Raw genomic sequence first — 16699 nt, 5'->3', positions numbered from 1 at the left:
TCATTTAGCACACAAATCTTTTTTGTTTCCAGACGATCATTTTCAGTTTACTTATAATATAAAATATTTAGGAATCAATTTAGAACACAATAATAAATCTTCCTTTCAAATAATATTAATAAATTATGGAACTCTATATTGTCTGATATGGACAGATGGAAGCATCTAAACCTTTCATTTCTTTCAAGGGTGGCCATTATTAAAATGAATATTCTGCCTAAATTTCTTTACCAATTCTCATCATCTGATCAGATAATTTCAAAAATTTTTTTGAGTCTGTAAATAAAGCTTTGGCAAAATTCATATGGTTCCCTAAATCTGTTAGAATTTCCTATTCTAGATTGGCATTTTTGAAGGACAAGGGAGGTTTGGGTTTACCTAATCTTTATCTCTATTATTTGATTGTCTCATCCAATAAACTTCTTACTATCTCTAAATTCAATAACACTTCTTATCCAAATCACTCTTTATGGATAAAATTATGGTATAATTATGTCATTTCTAATAATTTAAATCCTGAAGCTATTCCTTTATCTCTCTGGATAGTTTATTTATTAAAAATATATCTACAGTATTTAAACAAAAGATTAGAGATTTCCAAACCTTACTCAAAATGTGTAAACTAGAAAAGATCTCGCACCATGTTCAGCCAATTCATCTAAACCCAAATATATTATTGGACAATAAACTTTTGAACTTAACAAACTATCCTTTAATTAAAAATCTAAAAGTAGGAGATGTTTTGAAATATCTTGACTTGCCTTTATCTGACTGGCGTAAGTTATTGAAAGTAAACTGGAATTACTCACCAATTCTTACACAACTAAGAGCAATAATTAAAACAAAATTTGTATCTCTGGTCCCCATAGACTCACAATTGAAAAACCTTAACACGATTATCAAAATACTTTCATCATCTGATAAAATGCTCTCAAACTCATATAAATTAATTAATTCTTTAATGATGGACCACAACTGTCTTTTATCTAATGTTTGGTTGAATTATAATTCCCAATTGTCAGAATCTCAGAAAGTCCTGGCTATTAGACACACTAAGGAATTTATCCCTTTTAAAAATTAGCATACACACAATTAATGATTAATAATGATGCCTACTTTACCCCAATCAAATTAAACAAATTTAACCCAAATAAATCCCCTTCGTGTTCATGCTGTTCTCATCCCCAAGCAGACCTCCTTCATATTCTATGGTATTGTCATTTTTCTCACAGATTGTGGACATCTTTGAAAGTCAGACTGCAGAAAATGGGATAGCAAAATCCACGTTGACGGGAATTTGCTATTCTACATATTCCATTGATTCATCTTTCAAAAGTTGATATTCATGTTATCATTTTTATTTGCTCATTACTAAAACTTTATATAATACAAAATTGGATTGATCGCTCTAAATTAAAATGGGTTACTTTCCAGAAAATGGCTTTTAAATTTATTGATGCTCAAAGATACTTAGGTGGAAGTCCAAAAAAAAAGCTATTAGAAAGGTTGTGTTAGAAAAGGTTCTAAACATATTAAATAGTTAATGTTAAATATTTTTTTTTTTTCTCTCAGGTTGCCTAACTTGTATATAGTGTACATATGGTGTATGTTTTATTTCTAAATAACTTATCAAAATCTCATGAAGTTTGTTATCACTAGATGAATTGTTATATGTTCATTTATGCCTTCTTGTTATGTATAATCTTTTAATTGTCTTGCTATTCATATAATTAATAAAAAAATTTTTGAGAAAAAACAATACTGAATTTGAGGTATATTTGGACACAAGCCCCTGAGAGAGGGGTGAGGACAGCAATAAAGTGTTGTGAAGCCAATTAGACCAGATTAGATGTGTCCAATGGACACGTGCAAAATGGAATGTATGGGGTGATTTTTTTTTTTAAGGTGAGAGTGGGATGTTGGGGAAGGATAATAGGTATTTTTGGGAGGTAGGTTGGGTGATAAGACAGACAAGACAGACACGACAGCATACAGGGGCAGTATATGACACATGTGGGGGGTAAACACCTTGGACAGGGATTGGTGTTTGGTAATCAGAAGCCCATGAGCCCTCAAATAGATACAGTGGGACTGAGGTCCCCACCCATGCGCAGTCACCACTGCACCTTCACGGTCCCAAAGGTGGCTGTGCTGGGGCCTGAGCAGGAGGAGCAGGCTGACCCTCTAAATGTGCTACGTGGCCCTCAAGCTAGCATAGCAGATCTCCAAATTCCTTGCGGAGCTCGCTACACATCAGACCCAGATCTGGCTTCGGGTAACAGGATCCTGTTTGTGCCCATGCCCAGGGGGAGGTGAGCCCCATCCTCTGAGGTGGTTCCACCCGAAGGTGGTGGAGGACCAGCAAACAAGGAGGTCCCGGGGTGGGTCCCGGATGTGCTGGGGCCTGGTGTCATGGCCATATGATATGGGACAGGCGGATCCACTGGGATCGGCCTTCCCTGATGTGCTATGGTGTTGCAGTTTTAGAACTTATGTTGGTTAGTAATGGTTAACACATTCCAGGATTAGTTATAACAGCATGCATGAGTATGCACATTAACCCAATATAACACATTTGGAACATTTTCATATCAAACAGAATACATGCATATAAGGAACCACAGTGGGCATTACACCAGCATGCAGGTTACATTTATAGCAACAGGCCACCAATGATGGTATTTGAACAGGGAACATTAATTGGAATAAATTTCAGTGTTTATAGAACAACAGGACACATGCCCCAACAATAGGTTTGGTGGAAAACATACTCACTCATTTATGTGTTTACATTATTGGTGAAGACATGGTGGGGGAGAGAGAGAGATGTCAGTTAACAAATGTAGATTCTTGCATTGGTCACAGCTTTAATGATCATTGCTCTACTCAGTAATCTACAGGTATTATTACAACAACTATAGCCTTGGGTTGGGCAGTGGTATGTTTGTACACAGTATAATTACAGCCTTCTGATAGTTACTTTGAACTTTCTCTTATCTGGTAGAGCTGTGGAGGGAATGTTTGTTAATACTACATGACTGTTTCTACCCATGTTCCCATAGTCAGGGTTACATATGTGCACTCATACTGTGTGTGCATGTGCGCTACTGACACACTCTGCCTTGATTTCTATCAGTCACCCTGGTTGTTGTTAGCAGGGACCTGTAGCTGTGACAGCATGACACTTTTAAATATTTCTTGGGGGAGACCACTTGGTGTATGTACTTATCTTTCTGTTATTTGCAGCCTTGGGGGTTGGACCATGGGTGTTAGACACAGTATAACTACAGCCTTCTTATAGCTACTTTATACCTTATCTTACCTGGGAGACCTGTGGAGGGAATGTTTGTTAATACTACCTGACTGTTTTTACACATTTTCAAAGAATCCTACTTGAAATTATGCGTAGGGCTTACTATCACTCCTGGGATTCGCACCGTGGTTGTTTCTGCTAAAAATATGACAAGAGTGTGTTTCATCACAGGGAGCTACTGAGACACTGCTGTCTTTTCCTTGAATGATTTATTTCTCATTCTCTCTTTGTCTCTTTGTTGTACAATCTGACTTTGCATTTACACCATTACATACCTGTTCACATAGCACAGTGTGGAGAACAGTGGTTATCACAACATTACTATTCAGATATCAGATCTTGCTGTGTGACATTTGTAATATCAGTTAATCTCATGTGTTATAGAGGCACTAACTTTGTCAGATGAGACTTGATTGTTTAATGCTTTCAGAGCTATAGTTGCTATGCATAACCTGTACACATTTCAAATCATACCATACCAGAGTAAACACAACCAGTCCAGAGTTTAGATTTTTATTCATGGGCAATTACATTTTATTACTATATGACCTATATGAGACTATTACTATAATATTGTCTGCTGTATTCAGTTTAAACCATACCCAGTTTGAATAACCTCAGGTGACATTCTACTCCTTTATATTTATTTGGTATGTATAGTACAAGCTAGATTGTTACTCACAAGCCTCGCGATGCAGCCTTTGCAACCTGCTGGCATGGGCTTCCTGGTTTGCAACCTGCTCAGCTGGAGCTGTAATTAAAATAGAGAAACATTTATGCATACCTATCCATCACAGACACAGGCTGGACTTTGGTAAACAGTTATTGCTATGAATACTTACATACTGCTGGAACATCACCCCTTTGTCTTGCTTCTTGGACCCACAGTTCCAACAGCTCCCTCTTCCTGTGCTTCAAGTCGGTATAGTGGTGCCAGACCAGCTCACCAGTCCGAGGGATACCAGTGGCACTGGTGAGATCACAGGCAAGACTTTCCCAGGCTTCTGCTTTGTATTGGGAACCCTGTACTGATTCTACAGCAGTCTGACTTTGTGTTTTTTTACAAGGAGTCCTACCATGACCTTGAATTCCTGTATGCCCCAGCACTGTGCCCTAAAGCGCATGCCTTCACCAATGCCTGCCATTCTGCCTCAGTGGAAGCTGCAACCAGTTATGAGCTGTATTCCCACCTGCGAGGTTTAAATAGGGCTATTTTCCCACCCTGTACTTTGATTGGACAGTTTTGAAACTACTGAGCTAAGCTAAGCACCCGGCATACACACTTAGCAAGGCTGCCCCTTTGGTTAATAGGGTAGATGCTAAGCCCTGCTTACCAGTGCGTAAATCTGCTTGGATATCTTAAATATTGTTTAAACTTTTAATTTCAGTGACACCTCACATTTGGAGCTGCCACACTACCCTGGTTAACATATACATAATATAATCACTACCTATTTATTAAAAGTACATTTTGGATGTGTTTCACATATGAAAATGTATAGCTTGCTATGGGGCTCGAACTGTGCCTGACTGCATGGTATGTGAATGCACTAACCACTACACTATTCCAATTTTACTTTTTTTTTTTCTGTGTATAGTTCTACTTAACTTCTTTCAAAGTCTAAATGCTGCTGTGAATAGCTGCGTAATGGGCAAACACGTGCAGCTATACTTAAACTTTATTCCGGACTAATAAAAAAATAAATAAATAATTTTTGGCTTTGTCCATATTACCCTTCGGATGATTCATGCTAATGCAAAACCTGTTATTCTATCAACTTTCTAAGTTTGTACTGGCAATATTTAAAAGTTGTCCCCCTTTCTCTAGATTTCTTACTCTAAAAGGTTTGGAGGTGTGCGTTTTCGACTTCATACCCTGTCATGGGTGCCAGAACCAGAGCGCAGGGGGAGGGGAGCCCCCTCCCCACATTTGCAGATCACCTCTGCCCCTTTCATTTTCTCCCGGTCGTGTTTTGCGAGCGGTTTCATTTGCCGCAATGACGTCAGCGCATTTTTCCGGCTGTAATTGCAGAGTAGAGCCTGTCTATCAGAGTGAGTACACTAATGGCAGAGTGGAGCAGCAGGGTAACTGGTGTGTGTGTGTGTGTGTGTGTGTGTGTGTGTGTGTGTGTGTGTGTGTGTGTGTGTGTGTGTGTGTGTGTGTGTGTGTGAGAGAGAGAGAGAAAATGCCCCCAGCAGGGTACATCTGGTGGCTAAAGGTACTTAGACTCAAACCCTGTACCTTGGGTACAGGTAAAAAGAGCCTAAAGCCCCTAGCCACCATCACTTGTGAATTTATGCCTCACATTTTTGTTCTGTTCTTTCTGATTTGCAGGAGTGGTAAAATAAAACATTTTCTAGCAATTTTCTAAGGTTATAAATTCAGTATTTGAAATGTGTCCCTATTTTGGGGCTGTATTCCCCCATTATTGGCTTTTTTCTGTATTTTTGTGCTAAGAGGTTGAGAGCTATGGTGAGAAGTGAGAACTGAGTTCACTAAATGATAATATGATAGCCATTTAAGTTTGTCTTCCTGTCTTCCATGAAACTGCTGGTTTAGTTTATTGGTATGTTGCTCTGACTGTAGTGCACAGTGTTTGGTATTCAAGACTTGGCAGTGAAATGCATGGTGGTAACAATGTTTTATGCAAGCAACTTTCCAAAATTATGCACGCAATGTTTAAAATGTCCCTGGTTTTTGGCCTTTTGCCCTCCCCCCCCCAATTGAAAATAAGTTCAAGAAGCTGTGCAACATGCCTGTGGCTTACAGTATACTGTGATTTTGTATTTATATGTTGTGTGTAGAAGTAGACTGTTATCATGGAATGTTCTGAATAGGGCAGCTTTGTCATTATTGGTGCATGCATTTTGCTTTATTGCCTACTGGAAAAATGTTCAAACAATAAATTTAAAATGCAGTTGTGTGTGGAAGTAGACCTTTATGATGGAAATGTTCTGAAAAGGGCAGTTTTGTTATTATTGGTTAATGCATTTTTGTTTCATTGCCTACTGGAAAAATGTTCAAACAATAAATTTAAAATGCAGTTGTGTGTGGAAGTAGACTTTTATGATGGAAATGTTCTGAAAAGGGCAGTTTTGTTATTATTGGTTAATGCATTTTTGTTTCATTGCCTACTGGAAAAATGTTTAAACAATAAATTTAAAATGCGCTCTAACTTAAGTCTAACAAGTGTGCTGTATTATACAAGGAATATAATTTAATACAATCAGGAAGGTGAATCAAGGAATGCATACATGTATGCATGGCCCAGAGGAAAGTGTGAAAAGCTCAAAATCATGGGCAAATGTTAAGCTTTACTCTTGTTACCAAAGCAATGGATGAAGGTAAAACAGTTCACACCTCATTACCTTGACCTGGCCAAGCCTTTTGACACAATCCCCTACTCAAGTGTCGTATAAAAGATGAATAATGTAGGAGTAAACACTTAAATTGCCAGCTGCATTGCCAGCTTGGCTCACGGGATGCAGGAGATCAAAACAGGGGAAGAGACTAGTCACCAATGGAGTTCCCCAGGGTTCAGTGCTGAGACTTTTTCTGTTTGGCATATACATCTCAAAAGTAAAAGGAAATACCAAAGATCTTTGGCCAGCTAAGTTTGAGATGACTGCAGGCTAGGAGAAGTTATTGAATCCCCAAATGACTTAACCATCATGCAGGAAGGTTTGTCCCAAATAATAATTGGTGTCAAAATCATGACAATGCCCTCTGAGAACTGATCCAATTGTTTGGCATTTGGGAACTGTGTGTACAGTGACCTAACTTTTGACCAACATGTGCCCAGAGTCATAAAGCCTTTCTATATTGCACAGCTTATAAACAAATTGATTGTGACTAGATCTAGAGATGATGTTGTCCCCCTTTACAAAGCTCTCATTATGTCAATCATTTTGTATAATACCCACTTTGGCATGTGTCTGTCCAGCCCCATGCAACAATTAGAATACATTCAGAGATATCTTACTAAAAGAATACAAGTCCTAAACAGTAGGTCTTGCATGGACCACCTCAAAGATTTATTACTATACTCAGTATCCTACAGAGTGCTTAGAGGTGACATGTCTGGCATACAAAGCATCCTCCGACATAATACAGATGGACCTACTGAACATCAGCAAGTCAAATGGCATCAGAAATACTCAGTCCAGGTATCTAAACTGAATGTTGTGGAGAGATGGACTTATATCACAGAGGCTACAACTGTTCCGGAACAGATTATCCATAAAAATAAAGCAAAGCTCATCCATCCATATTCAAATGCAACTTGGATCTAAGGATGGGTAATAGAAAATATACTCCAGGATTTCCCATCATGCCACTAATGGATAGAGGCAGTTCCTAAATGCTGCATCCGTTACATGGCCTCCTCAAATTATCTATGGTATGATCACAGTTGTTCTCACTAGGGCTAATATACAGTTATCAGCCATGGGGATAGCTAAGACCAATCAGAAAATGTTAATTCAAGCACCAAAAGGGAATTGGCTAAGCTTAAAATGTCCTCCAAATGAACCTATGTTGTGGTAGCAAATAGTTATAAAAAAATTACCTTTTTTAATTCACTGAGTGCCCCTGTCACACTCTGCCCCCCCCCAGTCTTTAACAGTTTCTGGCGCCTATGAAACCTGCTAATCTATCAATTTTCTAAGTTTGTACTGGCAATATTTAAACGTTGTCCCCCTTTCTCCAGATTTCTTACTATAATGGGTTGAGAGATGTGACGAGCGATCTCTCACTCTTTTTAAATTGCCATATGGCAATTCTCGTGTGCAGAGGGCATGTGTATTGTGAGAGCACTGCTCTCAGACATACCCCCTGTACATAGAACTGTGTCCATATTATAGCATGGCAGCACGTTTTCATGAATATGCATGGTGCGTTGCCGTGCTGCACGGGAACGGTCCCTTCCATGCAAGAATAAGTTATTCTTGCATGGAAATTTGCTGAATCCACACGATGGTCAAATAGATAAGCTGTTTTTGCTAAGGATATCATTTACCTGGGAAATATTGTAAGGAAATTGAGATAGTTCCATATGCCATAGTTTCCTACACATAATCCTAAATCTTCTGAAGAAAAGTGCTGCCGTTGGAATAACACAGAGTTATTTACTGGGACTAAGCCTTTTCAATGTCTATGTAAATGACAACAGTCCAGAAGAAAATGGTTTGCTAGTTATACAATGATGTTTAACAGCAAAATGAAGTGTAGAAGAAAAAAATATTTCAATGTATTGGCTGCATGACAGCTTACTTACTATGTAGATGGAAACAAATAGGTTGTGAGGCATGAAAAAATAAATTACTTTTTAAATACATTACTGGAATGCCAGTCAGAATCAAGTATAAGAAAAACAAGCAGCACTCATCTCAAACCACTTCTGCTTGCACTGCAGTTCTAATGATAATTTATATTCCGTTTTATTAAAGTACCAAGTATCATGCTGAAAGTAGCAATCTCTGTGATACCCCCACTTGTAAAAAATGTTTCTTATCCAAAAAAGACCTGCTGCCTGACAACAACTATCTACTTGTTTCATGGGAAAAACATGATCAAAGTAAAAAATGAAAAGCAAACAAGAAACAAGCTCAAGATACATTGCTTAAAGGATTACTGCACAGGTTATGGACCACACATGATAGACTGGCATTCTGTTTAGTTTACAGGTAAAGCCTGCAAAGATGACTGCAAGTCTCCAACAAATGTAATGAGCTTCTTAAAATAATGTAATCCTGTCCTTTATTACAAATACTGTCATATGCATTTTAATACCCAAGGCTTATACGTTATCTAATTATGCAAGTATTCTCTGCATGGCAGCAACAGAAAGGCTTTCAATGTTGGCAATTCTTTAACAGTATGCTTATTAAAGCTTACTTGCATCTTGCAATCTCAGACAAGCTTACCTGATGGTCATTAAAGCATTGCTACTTAAACACAGAGCAACAGGCACTTTCTGAATAATAATAAGCATAAATCAACAGTATAAAATATGACAGAAACCAGAACATTCTGCAACATCAAGGGCAAATGTAAAGCCACTGTAGTACTTGTGTCTATCTTGGATGGTGGGATAATCTGCACATTTATACTGCATAACTGCTCTTTGCCTTGCTTGGACACATCCAGAGTCACTACATGGGGGAGTGGGGTTCAACAAGTATGTCACAATTTGAAATGTCTCTGGCTGACTGTATGGCCCTGACACATTTGTCATACCTCTCAATCTCAGAACAAGAAATCTGGACAAAGCCATACATAGAAGTGGGACAAAGGCCCAACAATAAGGATTATTTTTTATATATTGTTCTTATAAACTTAGAAAGATAATAGAATAGTAGGTCTTGCATTAGTATGAATTTTCTGAATGGTATGAAATCTGAAACTCAAATGTCTGTCATTATTTTCTAACTTCAGTCTTTAATGATTTGCCACTAATGTGCCAAAAAAACCCCACAATTTTATGAAAAATGGACCAAAAAATGTGATGCAAAAATATAAAATAGCCACACAAAACAGCTGGGAACCTGTCAAAGAAGGGACACTTTTTTTAATATTAGTACTACTAACTTGAGCAGCTGACAAAATAAAAGAATCTACATGCATTTCTGAAATAAAAGTAATCTATAACTCTGATTATTGCAGTTATTTATTAATTGTAAACCCTCCACGTTTTATTCCAGAGTTGCCATTTTACGGAGGGATTATTAGGGGAAGAGCAACATTTTGATCCAACATCGGGGACAGTTAAGAGGTTTGGATATGCCTAATTCTATAAAGCAATTTATTTGCATGTACCTCTCAACCTGTTAATGCAGGAAATCTGGACAAGGCCAAATATATTGGAGGAACATAGAAACAGTACTAAAAATTGCTCTTGTATAAATTGAGACAGTTGATAGAATAACAGGTCTTGCTTTATTTAGCATGCATTTTTCTGAAGGTTATGAAGTCTGAAACTCAGTGTCTGTCATTATTTAGTGACTTAATTCCTAAATGATTTGCCAGAAAACCACAAATTTTATGAGGAACAAACCAAAAATAAGAAGTAAAAATCTATTCATTCTGTGAAAATCTGGACAGTTGAGAGGTATAGTTCAGCCGGGGCTGTCTTTGAGTTTGCCGCCCTTCCTCCTCACAAAATCATGGTCGAATGAAGCCTCCCCCCTGCAGCCATTCCAATGAATCATTACTTGGCTATTTCAGCCCATTTACCATAAACACTAATGTGCATACTGCTTTACTTCTGCGATGATTTGGACTTCATTTGAAAGTTTTATTTTATATTTTACAGCACAAACACTAAGACATCTGCTAAACAAAGCAATGCAATCTCACAATGAAAACAGACTTAGCATTAAAACTTCTCTTCCCTTGAAACTTACATTCATTGAAACAGCATTGAAACCCACATTCAAAGAAAATACATTTGGCTAGTGGCAGATAAAGATTAGCTTTGGGCTATTTTCAAATGATGGGCCCCTTGCACACAAAACATGCATGTGTTCTGCGATGCACCTTTTTGATTGCATTAAATTATATTCCTTGTATAATACAGTACAGTTGTTAGAGGGTGTTTTAAATGTGTTTTGAACATTTTTCCAGTAAACAATGAAACAAAATGCATGCACCAATAATGACAAAACTGCCCAGTTCAGAACATTTCCATCATAAAAGTCTATTCAAACATCTACAATACACCAGTATCAGTAAATATGCACAATCTCTGCAGAAGTAAAAGTCATCTAAATAATTCCACATTAAAAAGATCTGTAACTAATGAGGAGGTTGCTGATAGCAAACTACTTTATATTTCATTGTTTCATCTACAAATAAAGTGCCTGTTGCCCTTGAGGAATAAATTGCCTATATTACATTAAACATGATAAGCTAGTACTATTGCAATAGGGAATGAATGGCAAATAAAGGACAGGTTCATAGTTACTAGGTATATTCGCCAAAGAGGACATTCTCAAGACAGCAGCATCCATCCTATTTACAACACAGTACAATATCAGCAATGCAGCTGCATACTGTGGGAGTAGAACCCATAGCCTTCTGCATCAAAAGCTAATACACTATCTGTAGTGCTATTAACAATGCAAGCAGCTTTCACATAAGCAGCACTAAACTTCTCTTCCCCTGCAGTTCTCAGCTCCTTGTAAAATCTACTTGACACTCAGGTGTATCTCTCAACTTTGCAGCACAAGAAATCTGGAAAAAGCCAAAATGTATTGGGGAGGGACAAAAGCCCAAAAAACAGGGACACATTTTAAACATTGCTTGTATAATCTTGGAAAGTTGCTAGAATGAAATGCTGTGGTTATCACCATGCATTTCACTGCCAATTCCTGAACCCAGGACCCTGTGCAAAACAGTCAGAGCAGTATACCACGATGCCATAGCAGCTGTTTTGTGAAAGAGAGGAAGACTGAAACCTAAATGGCTACCATTTGGTGAATTCAGTTCTCACCATTGCTGTCAACCTCTTGGCACAAAACACCTGGACAAAGTCAGTAATGGTGGAATACAGCACTCAAACATATTCAGCGAATTCAGTTCTCACCATAGCTCTCAACCTTAACACAAAAAAAGTAGACAAAGCCAATAATGGGGGAATACAGTCCCAAAAATAGGGACAAATTTCAAATATTCATTGTATAAACTTAGAAAATTGCTAGAATAAAAGGTTTTGTGTTACTGTGTACTTTCTGAAGAAAATGAAGTCTGAAATTCAAATGCCTGTCAATTTAGTTTATTTAACATTTGTTAACCAGAAAAGTCTGACTTGGAACACAAGCCAATTTTCAGCAGAGGCCCAGGGAGAAACACACCTTTGTAACATGGGAGGGTACCAGAGCAAACCCACGGAAGACATGCAGACTCCATGCAGAAGGCACCCCAGCTAAGAACCAAACCAGAGAACCTCTAGCTGTGAGGCAACAATACTACCACTGCACCAACTATTTAAGGAGTGAAAAACTCAGAAACCACAGATTTTACGAGAACAGAACAGAACAAAATATGAGGCAAACATCTCCAAAAGTTTCACAAATGGGAGGACACCAGAGCAAACCCACACAAACACAGGGAGGACATACAGACTACACACAGAAGGCACCCCAGCCAAGAATCAAACCAGAAAACCTCTTGCTGTGCTACCACTGCACCATCAATTATTTAAGGAATTAAAATCTCAGAAACTACAGATTTTATGAGGAACAGAACAGAACAAAATATGAGGCAAAAATCTCCAAAAGTTTCACAAATGGTGGTGTGTAGGGAATTCAGGCTCTTGTTTCCTGCAGCGAAGGTACAGGCTTCAAGCACCACCAGCCAACCTGGGGCATTACACAAACACATACACACACACACACACACACACACACACACACACACACACACACACACACACACACACACACACACACACACACACTGTGTTCATGCTAGATAGAATCAATGCACAGCTTAATCCACATAGCTTTCTAACCTTATCCCACAGCTTCAGTAGCCTGCATTCGCACCAGAATGCACACTTCTGGTTTCTTGTCTTTTTCCTGCGAACAGTCCAAGACTGCTGATTCTGCAGTCTGATCCCCTTCCGGTCTATGTGGTTAGCACTGCATAGACTTCTGGGGAATCATCAGTCTGCCTCCTTCTTCCTGAATCCAGACTGGTAAGGCAGCAGTCCGGATTCACTTTGTATGGAGGATTTGTAGGACTGTACCATTGTGGTTCACAGCTTGGGGGGCTGCAGTCTGACATCATGAGCCACCACTGGAGTAAAGGTCACATTCTAACAGGATAGTAAGAAGTATAAATACCTTTTCAGTGAAAACAAACATTTGATTGTATGGTATTAAGAACTCACTCAAAGCTACAGTTATGACCAACAACATTTCTGTTAATTTGAGCAGGGAAAATACCTCTAAACTTCTTAGCACAAGAAACCAGGACACAGACTAAAATAGTGGGGGGAGGCCCAAAATTTAGGGACAGATTTTAAATATTGCTCTTATGAACTTAGAAAGTTGCTAGAATAATGGGATTTGTGTTAGCAGGCATTTTATGAAGGCTATTAAGTCTGAAATACAAATGCATGTCATTATTTGGTGGATTCAGTCCTTAGTGATTTGCCAGAAAATCACAAATTTTACAAGGAACAGATCAAGAATATGAGGCAAAAATCTGGACAGTTGAACGATATGACAGAGAGTAGCATACAGCAGGAGAAAAGTCTGTTTTTACCTACGTAACTCATGTAAGACTTGACTTTCAGTGTTGTCTCCAATTAACATATGCTGATTGGATTTTCATCTTTCTCCCTTTCACTTTAAAGTACTATAATTTCACAAAGCATGGTACTGCATAATGTTGCTTGGTGTTGTGTATTAGTTTAGTTAATATATTTTTCCTTTACTCGGTCAGTTGTTACTATACTGAAGTAATGAAATGCCAAATCTGTAACTGTCTTTCTGTGAGAGAATAGCAATGCCCCCTTTTACCAAAATGTACAGTTGCAAGCAAGCAAATGAAGAATTGTATAAATAAAATTGTCATTTTATCATAGGAAAAATCCTGTGTATGTGAACTCATAGACCTTAAAGTCTAAATGACTAATTGAATCTATTTATCTATTTCTTTTATTAAATGTGTAATTGAACTGGTGTTACTAAACCTTTTCAGCCATTATCAGGACAACAAGGACAAGGAAAATGATATCCTAAAACAACTTATGGGCATGATACACAAACATGAAACCAGAAAGGCGTTAGGGTATAGATGGAAGGTTGCAGTATACTGTTTTAACTGAGGTATTCAGCCATGAAAACAAAAGGAAATTGGATTTTGGCATATGATTATTAAGCTCAGCAACCTTGTTTTCCAAAAAACTTACACCCTCAAGCATCCTCTGTTTAGAACTGATTTATGTGGGCAGTCAAGGAAGAAGGCCTGTGAAATGTTCTTTAACTCAGTGCACCCTTTTATTTATTTAACTGCTGTATTTTTTATTTGATAATTAGGTATGTGCAATGGCCTTTGGACCCTTTTGAAACATGGCCCAAGCCCTTATGGGTACACAAAGTATTGCATAACAGATGAAATCATATGATCAAAGGGGTATGCATGGCAGGCAAGGTGGACACATTTGACGTGCAGAATTGTAACATGCAGTACACAGAATTATAAGATGCAATACTCAGCTCAAAGTGAGGATTTTTTTCCCTGGATTCTTAATAGCGTACAAAGGAAGACAGTGTAGAGACAAAATGTATCGCAAGTAGCATCTTCTCAGTAAATTGTAATATAAAATGTTACAATTAAACCTGTATTTAAGAATTTATTCATAGTTTGGTTACTAATACTGAAATAGACTTCCTCATTAAAATGGTGATTTAGTTGAGGTAATGCTATTTAAAACAGAAAAAAAATCTAAAAGAAAAGTATTATGTTTATGGCCTAAATAGTATAGATACATTGAAAGAGGTGTAGTCAGTATACATTTTGCAGGTGGGAAATAGAAGTCATATGACTCTTTTAGGCCTAGTTTGTTGACTGCTTATAATTGTACGTATCTAATTCATACATTCATAGATTGTTACTAAGTCTAGCCAAGTTTTTGTGAAAGAATAATGATGTCCTTTATCCAAAAAGGATATTGAGGGGCAGGCATTTCTAAACTACCTCTGTCCATAAGGGAATTGGTACCAGGCCCAGTGTAAATCTCCTATTCCCCAGCGACTGGTCTAGGTTGGGCTTAAACTGGGTAGTAGACAAACTCAGCTTCACATGGATGTGAAGACTGTTCCATAGGAGGGCAATCTCTGGGACACATATCTGTCTCTTCAGCATGTTCTGTTTAAGTCACAGACAAAATTCAGATCCCTAGATCTTGTATTTTTGTTACTGTTTGACTTATGAACATGTAGGAAATTTTTAAGTGCAGGATTTGAGGATAACTTGTAAGCCAAGCATAGATCACCCCTCAGTAATCTATAGGGCACTGAATAGAGGGAAAAAGCTTTAAGGCACTCTGCATTAGGCAGGTTTGTTACACACCTTGTATTATTTTTGTAAGGACTCTCTGAGTTCACTTTAGTTGCTGCATATGCCAGGTTAGGTACATACCAAAGGAAGCATTGTACTGTATGGAGTACAGTAAGATAATGATCTCTTTGTCCCTAGATGCCATGCCCTCACTTATAAATTGCACAACATTAAAGGAATTCATCAACACTGTGGCCACGTAGTGGTCGAAGGTAAGATTACGTGTGTACCCAGATCCCTGAGCACTGGTTCAGCTCATAGGGGCGTATTATCAGCATGGCAATTAGATGGATGGTTGACTTCCCAAAGGGTGCAATTATGCATTTCTTAATGTTGAGTTTAAGACCATGGTTTTGTCACCATTTTTTCATCAGAGATAGGCTTTCTTGAAGAATGCTAGTGTTTACAGGGGAGTCAATGATAAGCACCACCTTGCAATCGTCATCTGCAAACTTAGCCATAACCCTTCTGCATTTGCTTACAATTCAGAGAAATAGTTGCCTAAAATGGAGCAGGCCCTATACCTAGCCCTGTGGGACCCAGCTAGAGACTGGCCTCTTGATGGAGGAGGCCTCACCTATTTTGACTTCCTGGGTTCTGTCAGTGAGCTAGCTGGCTATCCAGTGGGTGATAAAAGGGTTTATACCTAAATTAGTGAACTTGTCTATAATGCCTGAGTGGATTATTATACCAAAAGCCTTAGCCATGTCAAGGTAAGCTGTGTCTTAATTTCATCCAATGCTTTTGTGGTCCTCTCAAAAAAGTGCACCAGATTTAATAGGCATGGGCTTCCTTTAACAAAGCCAAAATGTGATGGGTTCAGTGTTTGCATGTGCAGTCTTAATTTCATCCACTGCTTTTGTGATCCTCTCAAAAAAGTCCACCAGATTTAATAGGCATGGGCTTCCTTTAACAAAGCCAAAATGTGATGGGTTCAGTGTTTGCATGTTACCTGCGTCCTCATTTATCATGTACATGATTCTTTGCATTGCCTTGCATATGAGGCCAGTAAGACCTATAGGCCTGTAGTCACCTAGCTCAGTGGTTGGACCTCCTTTGTGCAGGGGAATGACTGTAGCCATCTTTCACTCCTTGGGCACAAAACCTGACTGAAGGCTTTAGTTTAAAAGTGATTCAAGGGTATCAGAGAGGTCATGTTTCATGCTATTTATTAAACATCCTGTGATGCTATCAGGGTGCATCAATGCAGTGTTTTTCACTGTGGAAAGTGTATTGATGACCTGTTCCATGGTAATGTTTGGGGCCATTATGGCATATGATATTTCCTTTGGACTATTAGGAGGGAGTAGGGAGAG

At 38.3% G+C, this 16699-nt stretch overlaps 1 protein-coding gene across 2 annotated transcripts in view; it reads left to right on the top strand.

The window, feature by feature from the left end:
• PLPPR5 (phospholipid phosphatase related 5) overlaps positions 1–16699 on the top strand; it is a 3295121-nt gene that overhangs the window by 1949847 nt on the left and 1328575 nt on the right. The window lies entirely within an intron of this gene.

The sequence above is a fragment of the Protopterus annectens genome, chromosome 10.part0 (genome assembly GCF_019279795.1).
Source record: "Protopterus annectens isolate FY-2018-M chromosome 10.part0, PAN1.0, whole genome shotgun sequence".
NCBI lineage: Eukaryota > Metazoa > Chordata > Ceratodontiformes > Protopteridae > Protopterus > Protopterus annectens.
Note: the sequence above shows the minus strand (reverse complement) of the source record. Positions and strands in the feature narration are given on the sequence as shown.